This window comes from Budorcas taxicolor, chromosome 18, assembly GCF_023091745.1.
Source record: "Budorcas taxicolor isolate Tak-1 chromosome 18, Takin1.1, whole genome shotgun sequence".
NCBI lineage: Eukaryota > Metazoa > Chordata > Mammalia > Artiodactyla > Bovidae > Budorcas > Budorcas taxicolor.
In genome coordinates, this window is record NC_068927.1 from 64,796,970 (window position 1) to 64,818,109 (window position 21,140).

Genomic DNA, 21,140 nt, shown 5'->3' on the forward strand with positions numbered 1-21,140 from the left:
CAGTATTTGTGATTGATTATAACTTCTCCCCAAATCATGAGATAGATAAAACAGAGTCCTAGAATAGCCAGGAGATTACTAAGAGGTGGTAGGATTTTTGAAGACGATCCTATAATTCTTGGACTCCACTGTTTGTCTCAGAGCTGCTGGGCTGCTTTGGAGGAGGAGAAGGAGTTTCCATGCAGGAACTCCTTTAGAAAGAAATCAAGGTCCTCGATTTGTAACACTCTGTGTGTTCAGAGCATGGGGCCAGGTCAGGGCTCAGCACAGTCTTGGTTCACGTTGACTTCCTTGTAGATACAGGGCTCGGTGAAGGGGTGCATGGGGCTCATAGGAGTGGGAGTGATCTGTCTCTTGGAGAGGGTCCCATGGTTCAAGTGGGCATATATCACGTCTTCTGCTGCAGAGTCCTGAGAGGAGAGAGGTGAGAATGATGGACTGAGATGTGACCTTCCAAGGCTCGGCCACTGGGCATTGGAGGGGCTCAGACTATGCCAAGTGGTTGGGCTGGGAGGACTCACCAGCTTGGTCTTCACTGCTTGGTCTTCCTGGGGTTCTCCTTCCATTATGGCAACATCTGCGAATGGAAGAGAGTCAAGGCTTTTTGGGGTGGAGGCAATTATTCCAGACCTCTGTATCTTTGATAGTTACATCAAAGCCAGAATAAGGCAGGGGTGTGCCCCAAGTTGCTGAGCCTGTCTACACCACAAATCATAAAACAAAGCAAAACAACAGCCAAAAGGAAAAAAAAGACCCATATACAAGCCCAGCCATTCAGGACTGTCCCAGGAACCTATGCAAACCCATGGACCCATCCTACGTCTTCTGTTATGGCCCATCCTTTTCTGTGTATCAGCAGATTCCTAAGATCATGTAGGGGAGAAGAACAGATGGCTGTAGTTGAAGGGAAGAACAGGGCTTGGCATGTCCCTGGTGGCCCAGGGATTACAAGCCCACCTTCTAGTGCAGGGGGCACAGGCTCTATCCCTGGTGGGAGATCTATGATCCCATATGCCTTGAAGCAACTAAGCCTCACAAGCTGCAACTGTTGAGCTTCAGGCTCTGGAGCCTTGAACCACACCCCAGCACTGCAAAGAGGATCCCCCATGGTGTAGCCAAGAGCTGATGCAGCCAAGAATAAATGAACAGATATTTTCATAAAAAGAACAGGGTTTCATGGGTCTCTGGAAGATGTTCCCTCAGGGATTACAACACCGGACATCAGTTTTTTAACCTACAGGAAGTGAAAACGCCATTGTCTGCTATGAGCCCACCTTTCCCTGGGTCAGAGGATGCTGAGCTCACCACCTTCAGACTTAGAGTTTGGGTGGAACACCAGTGACAGACAAGAGTAGCAAGGATAATGCTGGTAGAGGTGAAGGCTATGGAGAGCCCAAGGACAATGTACCACGTGCTGGAGTGGCCTTGAGGAAGCCCTGCTTCTGCCAACAAGCAAACAGTGAAGGTCTGGGTATTCACTGCACACGCTGTGCCCCAACAGACTGGATTTATTGTATCCTTGTGTCAAACTGTGTTAGCATCTCTCAACCTGATCAGTTATGGTCTCCACTTCCAGGAGGTACCAAAGCATCCAGGAGAGATGCTGCTCCTGCTCCTAAGTCACTTCAGTCATGTCCAACTCTGTTTGACCCTATAGACGGCAGGCCACCAGGTTCTGCTGCCCCTGGGACTCTCCAGGCAAGAACAATGGAGTGGGTTGCCATTTCCTTCTCCAATGCATGAAAGTGAAAAGTGAAAGTGAAGTTGCTCAGTCGTGTCTGACTCTTTGCGACCCCATGGACTGCAGCCTACCAGGCTCCTCCGTCCATGGGATTTTCCAGGCAGGAGTACTGGAGTGGGGTGCCATTGCTTCTCTGAGGAGAGATGCTAGCAGTGGATAAAGTAAGGAGGCTGTGCAAGAGGAGGCGAGGTCTGAAACAAGGTCCCCCGGGCACTGAAGGCATTTTTCTTGGCTGCCGCATATGACAAGGCATGGCACTATTGCATGAATGGAGACCGCGTTAATCCACAATACATTTCCCCTCCATCCACATAGACCTGGAGTGGAATCCTCAAGAAGACATGACACTTTTATATCTGAACTGTGGAATGTTTTCTTCATAAAACACTAACAGAGGAATAACACATATTTAAGGTGCTCCCTAAAATTCTCCACCTGCCCCCCCCCGCCCCCCAACATCCATCCCCAAAGATCCTGGTGGAGGAAAGGTAAGCATCTCCTTTAGGCATGGGATCAGGTCACTCTGACCCTCTTTGTCCAGTTTAGAAATTCTCAGCCCTCGAGCATGAGAAGATCAATGCCCCCTGTGGGTCTCCTGCAGACCATGGTCTCAAATGCTAACTTAAGAGGGACGTTGAGGAGCCTAAAGTCACAGAGCTGGGAGGTGGCAGAGCCAACACTCACACAGGAACCCTCTGTCTTCTCAGAAATTTGCTGAGATAGGAGACCGTCTTGCTTACCTTCTGTGGTGTGTGGAACCACGGGTGATGGGCAGTACTTGTAGTGGATCCTAGGGGAAAAAAAGACAGACGGGGAGAATAAGTAACCTTCCTTGCCCCACCAGAGGAGGACTGTTGTTTCAGGAAGGTTGACCTCCTGCCTGTCCTTGACTCTGTCATCCCTCAGAGCAGTGATGGGGGACAGGAGAGCTTCTGGTCCCTCCATGAATGCATTGAGTAGACCCTCCATCCTGGAGAAGGGATGGTGGAAGGAGGCAGGAAGGATATGCCTGGTGGTGAAAGATTGCTGTAAGCTAGAGACATCCTCTCTGCTCCGGGAATGAGTGTCTGTGCTCCTTAATTGGGAAATCACCTGTATGTCAGAGGTGCTTCTGGGAGAATATTAAGAGCAAGGGGCTGATGTAATCTCTGATCTTCACAAATTCGATCAGCTTCTCCTTCCCCTGGGTCTACCCTGACCCTTTTCTTTATTTGCCTGGATAGACAGGACTCTGCTGTGGAGCATCCATACAGGAGGTGGAAGAGGGTTGAGATGCCATCTACCATCTCTCTTCCTCTCTGGTGCTCATTGCTTCCATTTTTTCAGAAGCCCTAAAGTTCCCTTGAAGCTTGTACAGGGCCCCTGAGCTAGAGGCCAGTGATAGAGTAAGATGTTATGGAAAAAGCCAAATGGACTTCTTGGCCAATGTAATGTGATTTAGTGCATTGTGAAGCATGGGACTCTTCATGGGTTCTCCAGGCAAGAACAGTGGAGTGGGTTGCCATTTCCCCCTAGGGGACCACGTTTTGTCAAAACTCTTCACTATGACCCATCAGTCTTGGGTGGCCCTGCACAACATGGCTGACAGCTTCATTGAGTTATGCAAGCACCTTCACCAGGACAAGGCTGTGATCCATGAAGGGGAGATGGTGAAGGACAGAGGAGTCTGTCGTGCTGCAGTCCACAGGTCGCTAAGAATTGGACACAGCTTAGCGACTGGACAGCAACAAGAAAGCATGGGCCAGGAAGAGGTTCCTCACCTGCGACAGACAGGAACAATGGGTCGCTGGAGTCTGACCACGAGTAGGGAGAGCAAGTGAAGGAGCCGTAGCACCTGCAGACCTCGCTGTGGGCTGAGGTCCCAGGACCCAGAGGGAACTCTGCCTGTGTCAGGGAATGTTTAATGGGAGGACGCCTATGTGCTGTTTCTCATAAATCCTCTGTTCCTTATCAGCTTCTGCCAGAGGCGAGTAGAACTGCACGCAGCTCTCAGGACTGAGGTCATTGTGTGAGACAGGCCTGGGTCTCCTTCAGTAAACATTCCCCTTATGACAAAACTGCCCAGTCTTGATCCTCTTTCTTGAGATATGGATTGTCTTCTGTCCTTGTGACCATTATTAATCCCTTGTTCCCTTAGTAACGGTTGCTGTACGTTTGGTTTTCTGATTTTTATCATTGTCGAAAGAAGTTTCTTGTACATCAGTCTTTATATACTCACAGAAAGATCATTAAAGCACCTTTGCTCCATCAGAGCTTGGGTCCCCTTGTCTTTCTTTCTTTCGTTCTCTCTCTCTCCCTCCCTCAGGCTCTCTTTCTCACTTTCTTATTGTCGACTCCGGACCACCAGGTTCCGGTCCATTAAAGGACCCCAACAAGTGGTGTCAAGGACCCCAACAAGTGGTGCCCAGAACACGGACACTGGTATACATGGCATTTCAGACAGAGTGACTCTAGGCTTATTGAGGTCAGGGCCTATTGAGGTCGGTAAGTACTAAGACACGGGTCAAATGGCTAGAAAGTCCCATCAGTTCTCTATTTTACTTCACCATTTGTTTAAAGCTCAGGGACTTTTGGTTTTGCACCGATGAATAGAGGCTTACTTTCAAACACTGGTTAAATGTAATCCTTGGTTCCCTTATAAATGCAGTTTTGATTTAGAAATTTGGCACTGGGTCAAAGAAAATGTTGAATGAGCCGCCAAGCAAGGAAAAAACATTCTAATTGATATCTGGCTCCTATGGGGTTGCATTAAAGCTGTAATTTTTCCATTTCAAGGTAAATTCTAGCCCTCCCAATATTCTACAACAGACAGAACACTTATTACATGAATACAAATTAAATGATAAAACTTTACAAAAGGCCCAATTAGAACAACATAAAATATTTCCAAATTTTCTTACTAGCCCTGCCCTGGCTGCTCCAAATGCTCCTCCTCTGTCAACAGGCACAACTCAAAAAGTCTCTCCTTTGTTAGAACCTAATTAAAATTATGCTAACATTTTAGCTAGATTAGAAACTTCTATTTCCTGTACTGTAATCAGAGAAGAAACCAAGAAACAGCTACAGAAATTACTTGCTTATCAGAATGCATATCAGGAATGTCAAAGAGCTATCGCTCCAATTCGTGAGACTGGGACTATTATTGATTATTTGAAGGCTTGTCACAATCTAGGACCAGAAACTCAAAAGATGAAATGCTAGCTGAGACAATGGCTGCTACCTTTAGAAAGGGAAATGAAGGATGCTTTACATGTGGAGATAAAAACCATTTAAAAAGGGACTGCCCTAAGAAAGCTAATAAATAACCTCCAAGAATTTGCCCTCACTGCTGTAGAGGAATACATTGGGCCAAAGATTGTAAATCTAAGTTTGATACTGAAAGAAAACCTATTGCAGAAAACTCCAAAGAGGGGAACCCACCCCCCACCAGGCCCCCATCAACAAAAACCAGGGACAAATTCCACGTTTTTTCTTTTACCCTCAAGTAGGCCCTTCTAGAGTACCTACCAGACTTCCTGGACCCCTGCCCCCCCAAACCTTCTGTCTTTTACTTGGCCGATCTAGTTTGACTTCTAAAGGAATTACTGTTTACCCTGGAATAATTGATTCAAATTATAAAGGAGAGATTCAAATTATGATGTCACCTCAGATTCTATGGCAATTCAAAAAGGGGGACAAAATTGCTCAATTACTTATTTTGCCTTACATTTCTATTAACTCCTCTAATGATATAAAGACAGGCAGATTCAACAGTACAGATCAAAAACAATCTTTATGGACATCATTGGTATCTGAATATGCCTGACCAAATATAAACACCAAAATTAATGGTAAAAGATTTTCTGGTCTCCTTGACACTGGATCTGATATTACTATTATTTCCAAACACTATGGCCCAAATCCTGGCCTATTCAAAAAATCTCTTGCCAAGTTGCAGAGATTTCTCAAACCAAAGTACAAGAAGTTTATATAAATGTTCAAATCTACCCATATGAAGGACCAAAAGGCCAGCCTGCAACATTAAGACCTTGTGTGATAGATGCACCCCTTAATCTAATAAGAAGGGACTTACTTATGCTACGGCAAACTCAGATATACATTCCACATTTTTCCTAGTGGCCACTGCTCATTTAACAAGCAGAGCCAATTACTAAAATAACTTGGAAAAAGGACGAGCCTATTTGGACAGAGCAATGGCCCCTTACGAAAGAAAAATTACAGACTACTAAAGAACCTATAGACACACAATTAGAATTGAAATATATTGAGGAATCTTACTCTCCTTAGAACTCTCCTATTTTTATTATAAAAAAGAACTCTAACAAATGGTGTCTCTTAACAGACCTTAAAAAAGTTACTGAATCTATGACACCTATGGGTGCATTACAACCAGAGATCGCATCACCTATTCAGTTCAGTTCAGTTGCTCAGTCGTGTCCGACTCTTTGCGACCCCAAGAATCGCAGCACGCCAGGCCTCCCTGTCCATCACCAACTCCCGGAGTTCACTCTGTCTCACGTTCATCGAGTCCGTGATGCCATCCAGCCATCTCATCCTCTGTCGTCCCCTTCTCTTCCTGCCTCCAATCCTTCCCAGAATCAAAGTCTTTTCCAATGAGTCAACTCTTTGCATGAGGTGGCCAAAGTACTGGAGCTTCAGCTTTAGCATCATTCCTTCCAAAGAAATCCCAGGGTTGATCTCCTCCAGAATGGACTGGTTGGATCTCCTTGCAGTCCAAGGGACTCTCAAGAGTCCTCTCCAACACCACAGTTCAAACGCATCAATTCTTCGGTGCTCAGCCTTCTTCACAGTCCAACTCTCACATCCATACATGACCACAGGAAAAACCATAGCCTTGACTAGACGGACCTTAGTCGGCAAAATAATGTCTCTGCTTTTGAATATGCCTTCTAGGTTGGTCATAACTTTTCTTCCAAGGAGTAAGCGTCTTTTACACCTATTACTATTCCTCAAAATGGCACATTGTTATTACTGATTTACAAGATTGCTTTTTAAATATACCTTTACACCCTTTAGACCGGGAGAGATTCACTTTGTCTCTCCCTTATCCTAATCATATCGGGCCTCATAAAAGATTTCAATAGACTATATTACCTCAAGGTATGCTTAACAGTCCTACTATGTGTCAAAATTTTGTAGCCAAGGCTTTACAACCAATGTGACAGCAATTCCTTCATGCATATATCATTAATAATATAATATAACTACAAAAAGGAGAAATAATATTTTGACACTGATATTATTCTTTACTCTAATATTCTTTAGACTCCAGAGAAAACTGATTAAAATAAAACCTTTTTTGAAATTGTGAAACCGATTCTTCTTACACGTGCAGTTAAGAAGAGATTAACTTCTTAAAATACTTTTTTGGAGCTCCAGTTCTGTCTGGGAAACAAACACAGGCCTAAAAAAAACCCTAAAGTTAACTCTTATCATGTCCTTGGGATACACAATCAACTCTATCTGGGACTCCAACCATAAACAAATTGGTAGAAAGAAATATATATATATATATCAAAAAGATATTTTAAAGTGGAAAAGATATTTCAAACGGAAAACTGTCTCTCTCAGTCTATCTAAAATTATCTAAGTTTCAATATATGTCTTTGATTTTGGATAATATGAAATTAATGAGCCCTATTTAAATTCAAGTTCATGTGAGCTGAAAAATATTCAATATTAAATATAATGTTTATTTAAATATAAATATAATTTAAATATAATTATTTTCTAATCTAATTAAGACATGTCTTAAATCATCAACATTATCTAATACTTTTATTATGCCTAGGTTTAAGATAAACTAAATTTGTCAACAAAAAGGTAACTCTTTATATATATATATATATATATATATAAATGAGATGAAAACTTTTAGATAAACTATTAAAAATAATTTATTTTTAATAAAGTAATCTATTATTATAATCTAAAATAATCTCCTTATTGCCAAATTTAGACTTAAATTGAAGAAAGTAGGGAAAACCACTAGACCATTCAGGTATGACCTAAATCAAATCCCTTATGATTATACGGTGGAAGTGAGAGATAGATTTAAGGGCCTAGATCTGATAGATAGACAGCCTGATGAACTATGGACTGAGGTTTGTGACATTGTACAGGAGAGAGGGATCAAGACCATCCCTATGGAAAAGAAATGCAAAAAAGCAAAATGGCTGTCTGGGGAGGCCTTACAAATAGCTGTGAAAAGAAGAGAAGCAAGAAGCAAAGGAGAAAAGGAAAGATATAAGCATCTGAATGCAGAGTTCCAAAGAATAGCAAGAAGAGATAAGAAAGCCTTCTTCAGTGATCAATGCAAAGAAATAGAGGAAAAGAACAGAATGGGAAAGCCTAGAGATCTCTTCAAGAAAATTAGAGATACCAAGGGAACATTTCATGCAAAGATGGGCTCGATAAAGGACAGAAATGATATGGACTTAATGGAAGCAGAAGATATTAAGAAGAGTTGGCAAGAATACAGAGAACTGTACAAAGAAGATCTTCAAAACCAAGATAATTACGATGGTATCATCACTCACAGTTGCCTAGAGCCAGACATCCTGGGATGTGAAGTCAGACGGACCTTAGGAAGCATCACTACAAACAAAGCTAGTGGAGGTGATGGAATTCCAGTTGAGCTATTTCAAATCCAAAAAGATGATGCTGTGAAAGTGGTGCCTTCAATATGCCAGCAAACTTGGAAAACTCAGCAGTGGCCACAGGACTGGAAAAGGTCAGTTTTCATTCCAATCCCAAAGAAAGGCAATGCCAAAGAATTCTCAAACTACTGCAAAATTGCACTCATTTCACACGCTAGTAAAGAAATGCTCAAAATTCTCCAAGCCAGGCTTCAGCAATACGTGAACCGTGAACTTCCAGATGTTCAAGCTGGTTTTAGAAAAGGCAGAGGAACCAGAGATCAAATGGCCAACATCCGCTGGATCATGGAAAAAGCAAGAGAGTTCCAGAAAAACATCTATTTCTGCTTTATTGACTATGCCAAAGCCTTTGACTGTGTGGATCACAATAAACTGTGGAAAATTCTGAAAGAGATGGGAACACGAGACCACCTGACCTGCCTCTTGAGAAATCTGTATGCAGATCAGGAAGCAACAGTTAGAACTGGACATGGAACAACAGACTGGTTCCAAAGAGGAAAAGGAGTATGTCAAGGCTGTATATTGTCACCCTGCTTATTTAACTTATATGCAGAGTACATCATGAGAAACACTGGGCTGGAGGAAGCACAAGCTGGAATCAAGATTGCTAGGAGAAATATCAATAACCTCAGATGTGCAGATGACACCACCATTATGGCAGAAAGTGAAGAGGAACTAAAAAGGCTCTTGGTGAAAGTGAAAGAGGAGAGTGAAAAAGTTGTCTTAAAGCTCAACATTCAGAAAACGATCATGGCATTTGGTCCCATCACTTCATGGGAAATAGATGGGGAAACAGTGGAAACAGTGTCAGACTTGATTTTTTTGGGCTCCAAAATCACTGCAGATGGTGATTGCAGCCATGAAATTAAAAGATGCTTACTCCTTGGAAGGAAAGTTACGACCAACCTAGAAGGCATATTCAAAAGCAGAGACATTACTTTGCCAACAAAGGTCCGTCTAGTCAAGGCTATGGTTTTTCCAGTGGTCATGTATGGATGTGAGAGTTGGACTGTGAAGAAAGCTGAACACTGAAGAATTGATGCTTTTGAACTGTGGTGTTGGAGAAGACTCTTGAGAGTCCCTTGGACTGCAAGGAGATCCAACCAGTCCATTCTGAAGGAGATTCAGTTGGATTCAGTTCAGTTCATTTCAGTCGCTCAGTCGTGTCTGACTCTTTGCGACCCCATGAATGGCGCCCTGGGATTTCTTTAGAAGGAATGATGCTAAAGCTGAAACTCCAGCACTTTGGCCACCTCATGCAAAGAGTTGACTCATTGGAAGACTCTGATGCTGGGAGGGATTGGGGGCAGGAGGAGAAGGGGACGACCGAGGATGAGATGGCTGGATGGCATCACTGACTCGATGGACGTGAGTCTGAGTGAACTCCGGGAGTTGGTGATAGGCAGGGAGGCCTGGCGTGCTGCAATTCATGGGTCGCAAAGAGTCGGACACGACTGAGCGACTGAAATGAACTGAACTGAAAATAATATCTTAGGATTGGGGTAACTTAAGTTTCTAGAGTTATACTAAACTAAATAATAAAAGGTTATTAAATAGCTAGGTCATTTCCAAATAAAATAAGATTTTAAAACATTAATTACTGAACATTAACTTCCTCTTACAGAAAAACTAAAAAGATTTTAGACTATTAATATAAATGTATGTTTATATATATTATATATATTATAATATGATATAATAAATATATTCAGCAATGTATAAAATGCTAATATACAAGACACTTCATAGTTTCTAAAGAAAAGTAAAATATATACTTTTAATAAAAAGATTTAAGAAATGGCAGGATACAGGATGCTTGGGGCTGGTGCACTGGGATGACCCAGAGAGATGGTATGGGGAGGGAGGTGGCAGGGGGGTTCAGGATTGGGAATTCATGTACACCTGTGGCAGATTCTTGTTGATGTATGGTGAAACCAATATAGTATTGTAAAGTAAAATAAAGTAAAAAAAAAAAAAGAAATGGCAAATAAAATGATGAATACAAAAATATAAATAAGGTTTATGACAAGTGAAAGAGAATTCTATGGCAAATAGATGTAACTCATTGCCCCGAACTTTCTTCCTCTTCCTTCTTAACATTTCTCAATCAATACAAATTCTTCTTCTTTTAGATGGGCCTCACCTCTCCGAGGTGAAACTACACGACATGTTATAAGCCACCTATCAACTTACTTTGCAATAATGAGAACACCTAATTCTAGAAAAACAGACAATGGCCCAGCCTATATTTCTAAGCAGTTCAAGCAATTTTTACATTCATTCTCTATTAAACAGATTACAGACATTCCTTATTATCCACAAGCACAAAACATAATTAAACAAACACATTACACGCTGAAGCTACAAATAAAAATTTAAAGAAGGGGATATACACAGGAACACTTTTATCTTCCTTTTATCTAAAGCCAACTTCACTAGATTCTAATGCAATATATTGTTTAAGCCTATAACTACTGTTAATATAGCTTTATTTCTGTTTCCAGTCTGTAAGATTCTTAAAACAAAGTAACATGAACTTCAATGCCTGTTTCACAATGCAAAACTAAAACAACATAAAAAAGACACCGTTTGCCAAATAAGTTATTTGTTCCTAAGAGTATCAAAAGTGCAAAATATTCACCTTCTTTTCAGGTCTGTCTTGAAAGTATAATCATCTTCCCTAACACACTGAAAAGAGAGATTCAACAGCCACCAGGCTGCGTTTCTTTTCCGGGGACAAGGTCAAATATTTGGATATGAGCAGCGTTTCATCTGTCACGTTCTGCATCAGCTTTTCAATAATTTCACTTAGGAAAAAATGTTTGAGTGTTTGCTCCTAATCCTTTACCCCAAATAACACAAACCACTTAAAACACAGTCAGATCCCATTTCCTTTTATATCAGGAAAAATGTATGTACTGAATGAGGAAGAAATCAACCCATTACTTCAAAACCACAGCCAAGTAGCAGTCCCCAAACAGATCTCTAGATGATTTTTTTTTTTTTACTGAAATATTTCCTAGGAATGTTTTCATTATTATCACTTTCCTTTCTTTCTATGACTCTTGTTAATATAGCTTTATTTGTTTTAAAATTTTAAAACTTACCACAAGGAGATATTTTGACAAAAGCAGAAAAACATTTTGAAACATTAAAGACACCTCCCTTCCTTTGCCTATTTGATATCAAGAGGGGTTAACTAATCAATGGAAATCTAAGAAACTAATCTTACAGGGGAAGGGGTATACTCCGATTTCTCTAGATGGATCCAACTAACTCACATGGCTTTCTCTTCAACCTAAGGGGGCCCCCAGCATTCAAAGTAGAGATGAAACAACAAAAACCCCAGGAGGAAGAAATTCCAGTACAAGTCATGGCGGCTTCAAAAGTTTCCAAAAAGTGCCACACTCGATGTCACCGACCTTATGATCTCCCTACCTGGGGACAGACAAAAATCCTTGCTAATCAAGCTGAAAATCTGATTTCTCAACAGGGAATGCCTTGGAATCCTGAAAATTTTTTTTTCACTATGCTTGCTTTGCTTGCTTTTGCTGCCCCTGCTCAGGCTGACTTGATTGATCACACTTACTGGGCTTATATATCTAATCCCCCCCTTTTTATTGTAGGTTATAAAATGGACAGATATAGGACCAATCGTATCCACTAACAACTCAACACATATGCCCCCTCCTTGGAACTTGGAGAGGCCCTCTCATCCTGAGAAAGAAGGAAAACTAATTAACATTTCTCTAGGCTATGAAATCTTTCCTTTACGCATGGGCCTAACAAAATTATGTACTAATGTTAGTCGACAAACATGGGCTTTTGTCCTGCCTCCGAAAGAGGACTTTGGATGCTGCTTGGATTATTTACTGCCCTTTCTTTGTCCGTGAACCATGTTTATACTACTGAAACTTTTAGGGAAAGAGTTGAGGAAAGAACAAAGAACACTATGTAAAGGGTTTACTAATAAGAACTTTAAATATACTCTGGTTCGTTGGGACAAATGTCAGGCCAAATCAGGAAAATTAATGTTTATGGCTAATCATACAATTGTCGATTGGGGACCCCCTGGTATGTGGTTATCTAACTGCTCAGATGATATTAACAGCACTTGTGTGCTTATGTTACTCAAGTAGCATAGAAGGTTACTAACACTACAGTGGAGCACTACCACGACAGAGGACTTTTTGGGTGGCTTGATGGTGGAATGGCCCCGCCTCGTCCTCGAATCATCCTCGATAAACAGATTGGGCCTGAACAATGGGACATCTGGAAACTTGCTGCAAGGACCGAGGAACCTGGGACTTGGACCGGACAATTGACAGGGACCAGTCGTAGCCATAGCAATTATTTCTTTCACTATAATGAATCATATTTTATACAAGCCTGTGTTCCACTTCCTTTTGTTGTAGCTATAGGAAATTTACAATTCAATAAGACTTTATGTTCTGTAACTTGCATAAATTGTAAATTAGATACTTGTCTTAACTCCTCTATTTCCTGGAGAAATGACTCTCTTTTGATTCTTTGATCTTGACATAATCGGTGGTTACCAATAAATCTCCAGTGGCCCTGGGAAGAAGGCCCCATGGCTGGACTTCCTTCCCGGTTACTTACTAAACTGCTCCAGTGATCTAAACAATTCATTGGATGGCTGATTCTCGGCATTTGGGGATTAATAGCTATTTGCACCACTGTTGCTGTCACTGGTGTTGCTTTACAAACCTCAATTCAAACACATAATTTTATCCAAAATTGCACTAAAGATGCTCATACTATGTGGGCCACTCAGGCTCAGATAGATGAGGATATTCCAGATAAAATACAGGAACTAAAAACAGCCATCAAATGGGTTGGAGATCAATTAATAGATGTACAAAAATAGGTGATGCTAAAATGTGATTGGAATTCTACTCAGTTTTGCATTACTCCTGTTCATTTCAATAATAGTGCCTACAACTGGGAACAAATCAAATTTCATTTACAAAACATACATGATAATGCCTCTCTGAATGTACAATTATTACAAAAAGAAATCTTTGAAACTTTTTCTCATAGTCTCCCCTCTTCCACTAATTTGGAAACTTTAGCTGAACAACTAGCTGATCAATTATCTGGGCTAGACCCACGTGGATGGTTTCAAAGCATTCCCCACAGCATCGGGTCTGGAACTGTAATTTTGGTGATTCTCTTGACAATTATATTTGTCACCTACCATTGCCTTCAGGCAAAGATCGTTAAAACTAAACAAACTCTGATGGTCAGAACTCTTTTTACAAATATTATAAATAAATAAGAAGGAATTGTCAGGGAATGTTTAACAGGAGGACTCCTATGTGCTGTTTCTCATAAATCCTCTGTTCCTTATCAGCTTCTGCCAGAGGCGAGTAGAACTGCACGCAGCTCTCAGGACTGAGGTCATTGTGTGAGACAGGCCTGGGTCTCCTCCAGCCAACGTTCTCCTTACGACAAAACTGCCCAGTCTCGATCCTCTTTCTTGAGATATGGATTGTCTCCAGACCTTGTGACCATTATTAATCCCTTGTTCCCTTGGTGACTGTTGCTGTACGTTTGGTTTTCTGACCTTTATCATCGTCGAAAGAAATTTCTTGTACATCAACCTATATATACTCACAGAAAGATCATTAAAGCACCTTTGCTCCGTCAACCTGAGTCTTTCTTTCTCTCTCTCTCTCTCTCCCTCCCTCTGGCTCTCTCTTTCAGTTTCTTACTGTTGACTCTGGACCACTGGGTTCTGGTCCATTAAAGGACCCTAACATGCCTGGAGTGCTCCATGGGGGCCCTGCCTTCCAGCGTGTGGGCGCCCAAAGTTCTGCCCCTCCCTGAGCAGATGGAACTGCTGAAAGGCATGCTCGGAGCTGCAGAGCAAGGTCACATTCTCTCCTGACCTCAGCACGGGGTCCCCCTGGGCTGAGAGAGAGGACTTTTTGGACAGACCTGGAAGGAGACCTTGACTTAGAGCACAAAGTAACTCTAGTCCTAAATAGATGACTAAGCCTGAAGTGGGCAACAAAAGAAGCACTGCAGTGAGAAGCCCACCCACGGCCAGGAGAGAAAACCCCACAGCAACGGATACGTGGCACAGGGAAAACTTCAGAAATAACTTTAATAATGGAGTGTCACTTATTATCCTTTATTTATTTATTTATTTTTGGTGATAGTAACTAGATTTATTTCAGTGATTATTTAAAATTTTTTTTAAATTTTACTTTATAATACTGTTGATTTTGCCATACATCAACATGAATGTGCCACAGGTGTACATGAGTTCCCAATTCTGAACACCCCTCCCACCTCCCTCCCCGTACCATCTCTCTGGATCATCCCAGTGCACCAGCCCCAAGCATCCTGTATCCTGCATCGAACCTAGACTGGCGATTCGTTTCTTACATGATATTATACATGTTTCAATGCCATTCTCCCAAATCATCCCACCCTCTCCCTCTCCCACAAAGTCCAAAAGTCTGCTCTATACATTTGTGTCTCTTTTGCTGTCTCGCATACAGGGTTATTGTTACCATCTTTCTAAATTCCATATATATGTGTTAGTATACTGTATTGGTGTTTTCCTTTCTGGCTTACTTCACTCTGTATAATCAGCTCCAGTTTCATCCACCTCACTAGAACTGATTCAAATGTATTCTTTTTAATGGCTGAGTAATACTCCATTGTGTATATGTACCACAGCTTTCTTATCCATTCATCTGCTGATGGAGATCTAGGTTGCTTCCATGTCCTGGCTATTATAAACAGTGCTGCGATGAACATTGGGGTACATGTGTCTCTTTCAATTTTGGTTTTCTTGGTGTGTATGCCCAGCAGTGGGATTGCTGTGTCATAAGGCAGTTCTATTTCCAGTTTTTTAAGGAATCTCCACACTGTTCTCCATAGTGGCTGTACTAATTTGCATTCCCACCAAAAGTGTAAGAGGGTTCCCTTTTCTCCACACCCTCTCCAGCATTTATTGCTTGTAGACTTTTGGATCACAGCCATTCTGACTGGCGTGAAATGGTACCTCATTGTGGTCTTGATTTGCGTTTCTCTGATAATGAGTGATGTTGAACATCTTTTCATGTGTTTGTTAGCCATCTGTATGTCTTCTTTGGAGAAATGTCTATTTAGTTCTTTGGCCCATTTTTTGATTGGGTCATTTATTTTTCTGGAATTGAGCTGCATGAGTTGCTTGTATATTTTTGAGATTAGTTGTTTGTCAGTTGCTTCATTTGCTATTATTTTCTCCAATTCTGAAGGCTGTCTTTTCACCCTGCTTATATATATATAGGAACAGCTGAAACACTCTAATGTACAACAGCAATTAGCAACATCAAAAATCAACTAGACTTCAACAACATTAATAAGAAAAATAGATACTCTAAAAATCAATGAGATGTGTGGCTGTCGTGAAAAACGGAACCTACTAGCTACTGCTGGGACCATCAGAAAACATGGTATTGACTCAGAAGCAGACATTATGGAGTGGAAATTGCCAGAATCTTACAGGATCTTTGACCGGCTCAATCTTGAGTCCGTGTTCAGCGCTGCCCTGTCCACCCCCAGGGGCTGGAAGGGACTCTTTAGCGGTGATGGTTGGAGGGACCACTCCCCCCTCTTTGTGCAGAAGGACCTGTTAAACCCTGAGGCTGAGCAACTTAAGGGTGTCAGCCTCCATCTTGATCACCCAGGGGCTGGACTGCAGGGCGTCTGGTACCACAGTGTGCTGCTGACAGAGGAAGGGAGCTCTGACATGAAAGCAGGAAACCAACCCCTTAACCACCCATCTTTGGCTGCCTGAGCGGGGAACTGCCCGCGTCCCTGCTCTGGTACAGTTTTCTCCGTTGGTCGTTCTTTCACATTCTTGCTCCTTCCCTCTGTCACCGTCTGTGTCTTCCCTTGGCACACAGCAGGGATTCTGTTCTCTTCTCCCTTCTGCGTTCACACCTCCTCTCTCTGGTTTGTTCCCTCTCCCGAATTTGTGAGTGTCTCTGCATGCCTGTCATTCTCTCCCGGTACTGATGCTGGACTGGACACCAGACCATCTATGACACAGAGACCAGAAGGGACTGATCTGGCCACACTCACGTGTGATCACGATGTCCATGGGGTTGCTGGGGGCTGACTACTCATAGGGGGAGTGTCTGAGAGAGCTGTAGCATCTGTAGGTGCCCACACTCACCAAAGTCATGGGGCCAATGGAGAAGACAGCTGGGGCATGCCCACCAGTGAGCGTCTCTCTACGTCTCTGGAAGTGCCCTGTGCTGTTTTTTTTTGTGCAGGAAAAATTTGTCAGGCAGCAGCAGTGAGTGATAGTGGAGGGTCACATTCTCTCCCGCACGCACGAGGGGTCCTGGGTGGGCTGAGATGGAGGGTTTTGTGAACACACCTAGGAGCAAAGAGGTGGTGAGATTCAGTGAGTCACCCCACCTCGGTGCTATTCTTGACATCTGAAGGTGTGAAAAATGTCCGTGAACCATCAAAGCCAACTACCCTTCCTGTCTGTTCTGGTGCATTTTCTTTAGCCTTGTTCTCGGGCTCTGGCTCATGCTTTTCTGTTTCTCTTTGCTCAAGACCTCCAGCCTCCTCTGTGTTTATTCTAAGCTCTTTAGCTGTTGGGTCTGCTCTAAGCTTCATGCATACATACTCAGTCACTTCAGTTGTGTCTGACTCTGTGGGACCCCATGGGCTGTAGCCCGCCTGGCTCCTCTGTCTGTGGGATTCTCCTAGGTGAGAACACTGGAGTGGTTTGCCATGCTCTCAGCTCCATCCCATCCCTAATATGCATTTCAGGGGCTGGTTGGTTCTGAGGATTCATACTCTTGCTCCCTTCACACGTATCTCCTAAAACATGGGTGATGACTGGCATGAGATTGGGAAGGAGGTGGAGAAGAAAGGGAACATTTCCCATCTGTGACCCCCACCTCATGCCTCTGGAGAAATTCTTGGGTTGACTTGGTCTTAACTGAGACCCCAGCTCCTTCATATGGGATTACAGCTCCCTAATGGGTGGCAGGTGCTGGATCGGGGTCTCGCCTTGGCCTCCCAGCTGGCAGGCAGTGGCAGCATCCTGTCTAACTAATGCCTAAGGAGGCTACTCCTTCCTGTGCTGGGGGAACACCTCCCTCTATTCAACATCCTGAGTTTAAACTCTCAGAGTCCGTTCTCTTTCCATGGTTCGGTCCTGGCTGGGAATCCTGAGGACGTCTTTGGGTGCACTGCCACGTGGACCTAGGATAGGATTGCCTGCAGGCACGGGTGTCCCCTGCAGGGCTGGACCTCTCCTACCTGTGACCACTATCTGCAGGGGGTCACTGACATCGGACTGCACAGGGAGAGACCTGTATAATCCAGAACACATGTAGGACCAGGCATGTTCTCTGGTCACTGGGCCAAGGGTGAAGGTATTGAAATCATGTCCCTGGAGCTCGGGCAAACTGGCCCCAACTCCTTTGAACAGTCTGAATATTCAAATGGAGGACCAGAGTGACACCAAAGAGTCAAAGTCTGTCCTAAGTTAACCATGGGTCTTGGCCAGGCTGACAAAGAGGACTTGTCATATTCACCTAGCAGAGAAGGAGGCAGAGGCTTTGAGAGGAAACTAGGAACAGTCTCCTCTCCCCACTGCCCCCAAGGGCACTTCCCCTTCAATTCTTCCAACTCTCCTCCCCTAAAGTGCATCACCCTGATGCTCAAGGGCACTTTGGACTTGGGGACAGACAGAGACACAGTTAACCCAGGATGGACATCATGGAGATTCTAAGCATATGATTCTCAGAAGTGATTCTTATCACTTCTTGGGTTGAGAAAATGTTGAAAAACTTTCTCTCAAAACACAAAACACTGGGGATTCCTTGTTGGTCCAGTGGTTAGGACTCAGCACTTTCTCTGCCAAGGGCCCGGGTTGATCCTTGATGAGGGAACTAAGATCCCGCAAGTTGCACGATGCAGCCAAAAGAAAACACCAGAAAACACCACAGAAAAACTGACGCCTGGAAAAGAAGTGAAAGGACTTCCGTGTTGCATTTCTTGTAGCTCAAAATGGTAAAGAATCTTCCTGTAATGGAGAGCAGGGTACAATCCCTGAGCTGGCAAGATCACGTGGGCAAGGCAATGACAACCACCTATAGTATTCTTGCCGGAGAATCCCAAGGACAGAGGAGCCTGGTGAGCTACAGTCCATGGGTTCCAGAGAGTCGGAGATGACTGAGCGACTAACACTAACACAATTAAGCAGTGAAAAAGCCACTTGACTGAAAAGAAGGAAGTAAACCTTGAACCTGGCTCCTTTGTTAGCTAAACTACATCTAATCTGTGACAAGTTCCAGGTGGCCCTGCCTGATGGCCAGCCCCTTCCCTGGGGTCAGGTCTAGCAGGCACTCCTGCAGATCCTGTTGTTAAGGGACAGTTGGAGATGCCACATGCCACCTTGTTGGAGAGGGGTCTGCGGGGTGCAGCCTCCTGCTCCCCTCTCATGATAGAAATGGCACTCAATGGTCCTAGCACCCTTCTCGAGGATTCAGAATGTCCCTTCAGATCCAGAGTCCAGAGCTGGGCTAACCTCTGGGGAGAGTGAAGATGAGTATCACGGCCAATAGGAGGACCTGGGATCCACAGGGCATGTGGCTCTCACTGTACTGACAGGGGTCTCACCCCGATTCCCCAGCGTCCTCTGCATCAGCCCCAACTGCTCTGCTCAACAGAGAAATAAGGGATGGGGAGGACTCACCCACAGCTGCCCAGATCCTCAGACTCACACAAAAGCCTAGGAGGAAAACCCCGTCAGAGATGGCTTGTTCAGATGGACCCTATGCTCCTTGCGCCGTCATCCAGGATCCTGGGCAGTGGTGCTAGGACCCCGCGATTTCCACCATAACCCTCTCCAACCGTGTCTTTCCAGACTCACCGAGACTCAGGAGGCTGAGGAGTGTGGGGCACATGGCTCTGCCTCTGTGAGACAGGAGGCAGAGCTGAGCAAAGCTGACTGAGTCACAGGATGTGGAAGGCAGGTGGTGCTGTTGGTACAGTCAGCCTGGTTCATGTCACAGGGGACGATGGCCAGCCTCTTCTCACACCAGGGATGGAAGTCTGACCTGAGCCGCATCACGGAGCACACCTCATGACCCGAGCATCACTTTTTTTTCTCTAAACACTATAAACATAGGAGGATTTGAGCAGGTCTTGCTGCCTTTAGGAAGTAGAACAGGTGATTCAGTTATAGCATGCAGGATGCTTTTCCCAGGCTCATGATAAATCTCATTAACTTTAACTCTTCACAGAAGACAAACTATATGTTCCCACCTGGTATGTCAGGCTCAGGGCAGGTTGCCAATTAAAGACTCATTAATAGAGACATTGATTCTGCATTTTTATAAGAGGAGACATGCATATTAAAGCTTTTAGAAAATTAAAAAAAATTCTATAGTGGTGTATATGTGATTAAGAAACTAACTGTGTTAGTTTCAGGTATACCCAAGGTGATTCAGTTATATATGCATCTATTGCTTTTCAAATTCTTTTCCCACTTAGGTAGTTACAGAATATTAAGCAGAGTTCCCTATGCTGCACAGTAGGTCCTTGTTGGTCATCCATTTTAAATATAGCCGTGTGTATATGTCGAACCCAAGCTGCCAATCTATCCCTCCCCCCAGCCACCATTCCCCGCCCCCCACCCCGGTAACTGTAAGGTCATTCTCTGTGTGTCTGTTTTGTAAATAAGTTCATTTTAAAAGATGTCACGAATAAGCAATATTATGTGATGTTTGTCTTCCCCTGACTCTTCTTCTTTATCTGAAACTATTTCCTGACTATGAGTGGAAACTTTGCACACACATTCTCTCTCTCTTTCTCCTTTTCCAATCCAAGGATCACAGACATACACAAAGATAATGTGTGTAAGATAATTGTGGGGGGTTTTGTGAGGAAAGGAAATTGTTTTGCTAGAAAAGGTGGACAACCTTGCTTACTACATAAAACTGTGTAAGGTAGAGACTTCCAAAGTCCAGAATGCTTGAGTGAGAGGGGTGTCCAGAACAATCAACTCCAAACTGGGACAAAATAGCCCAGCTGTTTCAGGACTCCAAGGGCAGACATACACCCAGTTCAACTGTTGTTCATAGACAGGAAAGAACCTCAGTAAGGGCAGTGATTCCACACCATTTTGCTGGGGGTGTGTCATTAACATTAGTGATGCTCTGTAAGTAATAAATCTGGTCTCCTCTTGATCATTATGGATGTAATGGAGTAACAGTACAGTCACCCTTCTTAAAATTTCCTTTTATTTTCCTAATATCATGTTTCAAAATAGATCTGTATTCTTTCTCGTTTCAGTTTGTGCATTTTGGTTCAGTTCAGTCCAGTTTAGTGGCTTAGTCGTTTCTCACTCTTTGTGACCCCATGAATCGCAGCACACCAGGCCTCCCTGTCCATCACCAACTCCTGGAGTTCACTCAAAGTCACGTCCATCGAGTCAATGATGCCATCCAACCATCTCATCCTCTGTCATCCCCTTGTCCTCCTGCCCCCAATCCCTCCCAGCATCAGAGTCTTTTCCAATGAGTCAACTCTTCGCATGATGCGGCCAAAGTATTGGAGTTTCAGCTTCAGCATCAGTCCTTCCAATGAACACCCAGGACTGATCTCCTTTAGAATTGACTGGTTGAATCTCCTTGCAGTCCAAGGGTCTCTCAAGAGTCTTCTCCAAC

At 43.4% G+C, this 21,140-nt stretch overlaps 1 pseudogene; it reads right to left on the bottom strand.

The window, feature by feature from the left end:
* Window positions 1-254: 254 nt before the first annotated feature.
* Window positions 255-19,376, bottom strand: LOC128063593 (putative killer cell immunoglobulin-like receptor like protein KIR3DP1; annotated as a pseudogene).
* Window positions 19,377-21,140: the final 1,764 nt, after the last annotated feature.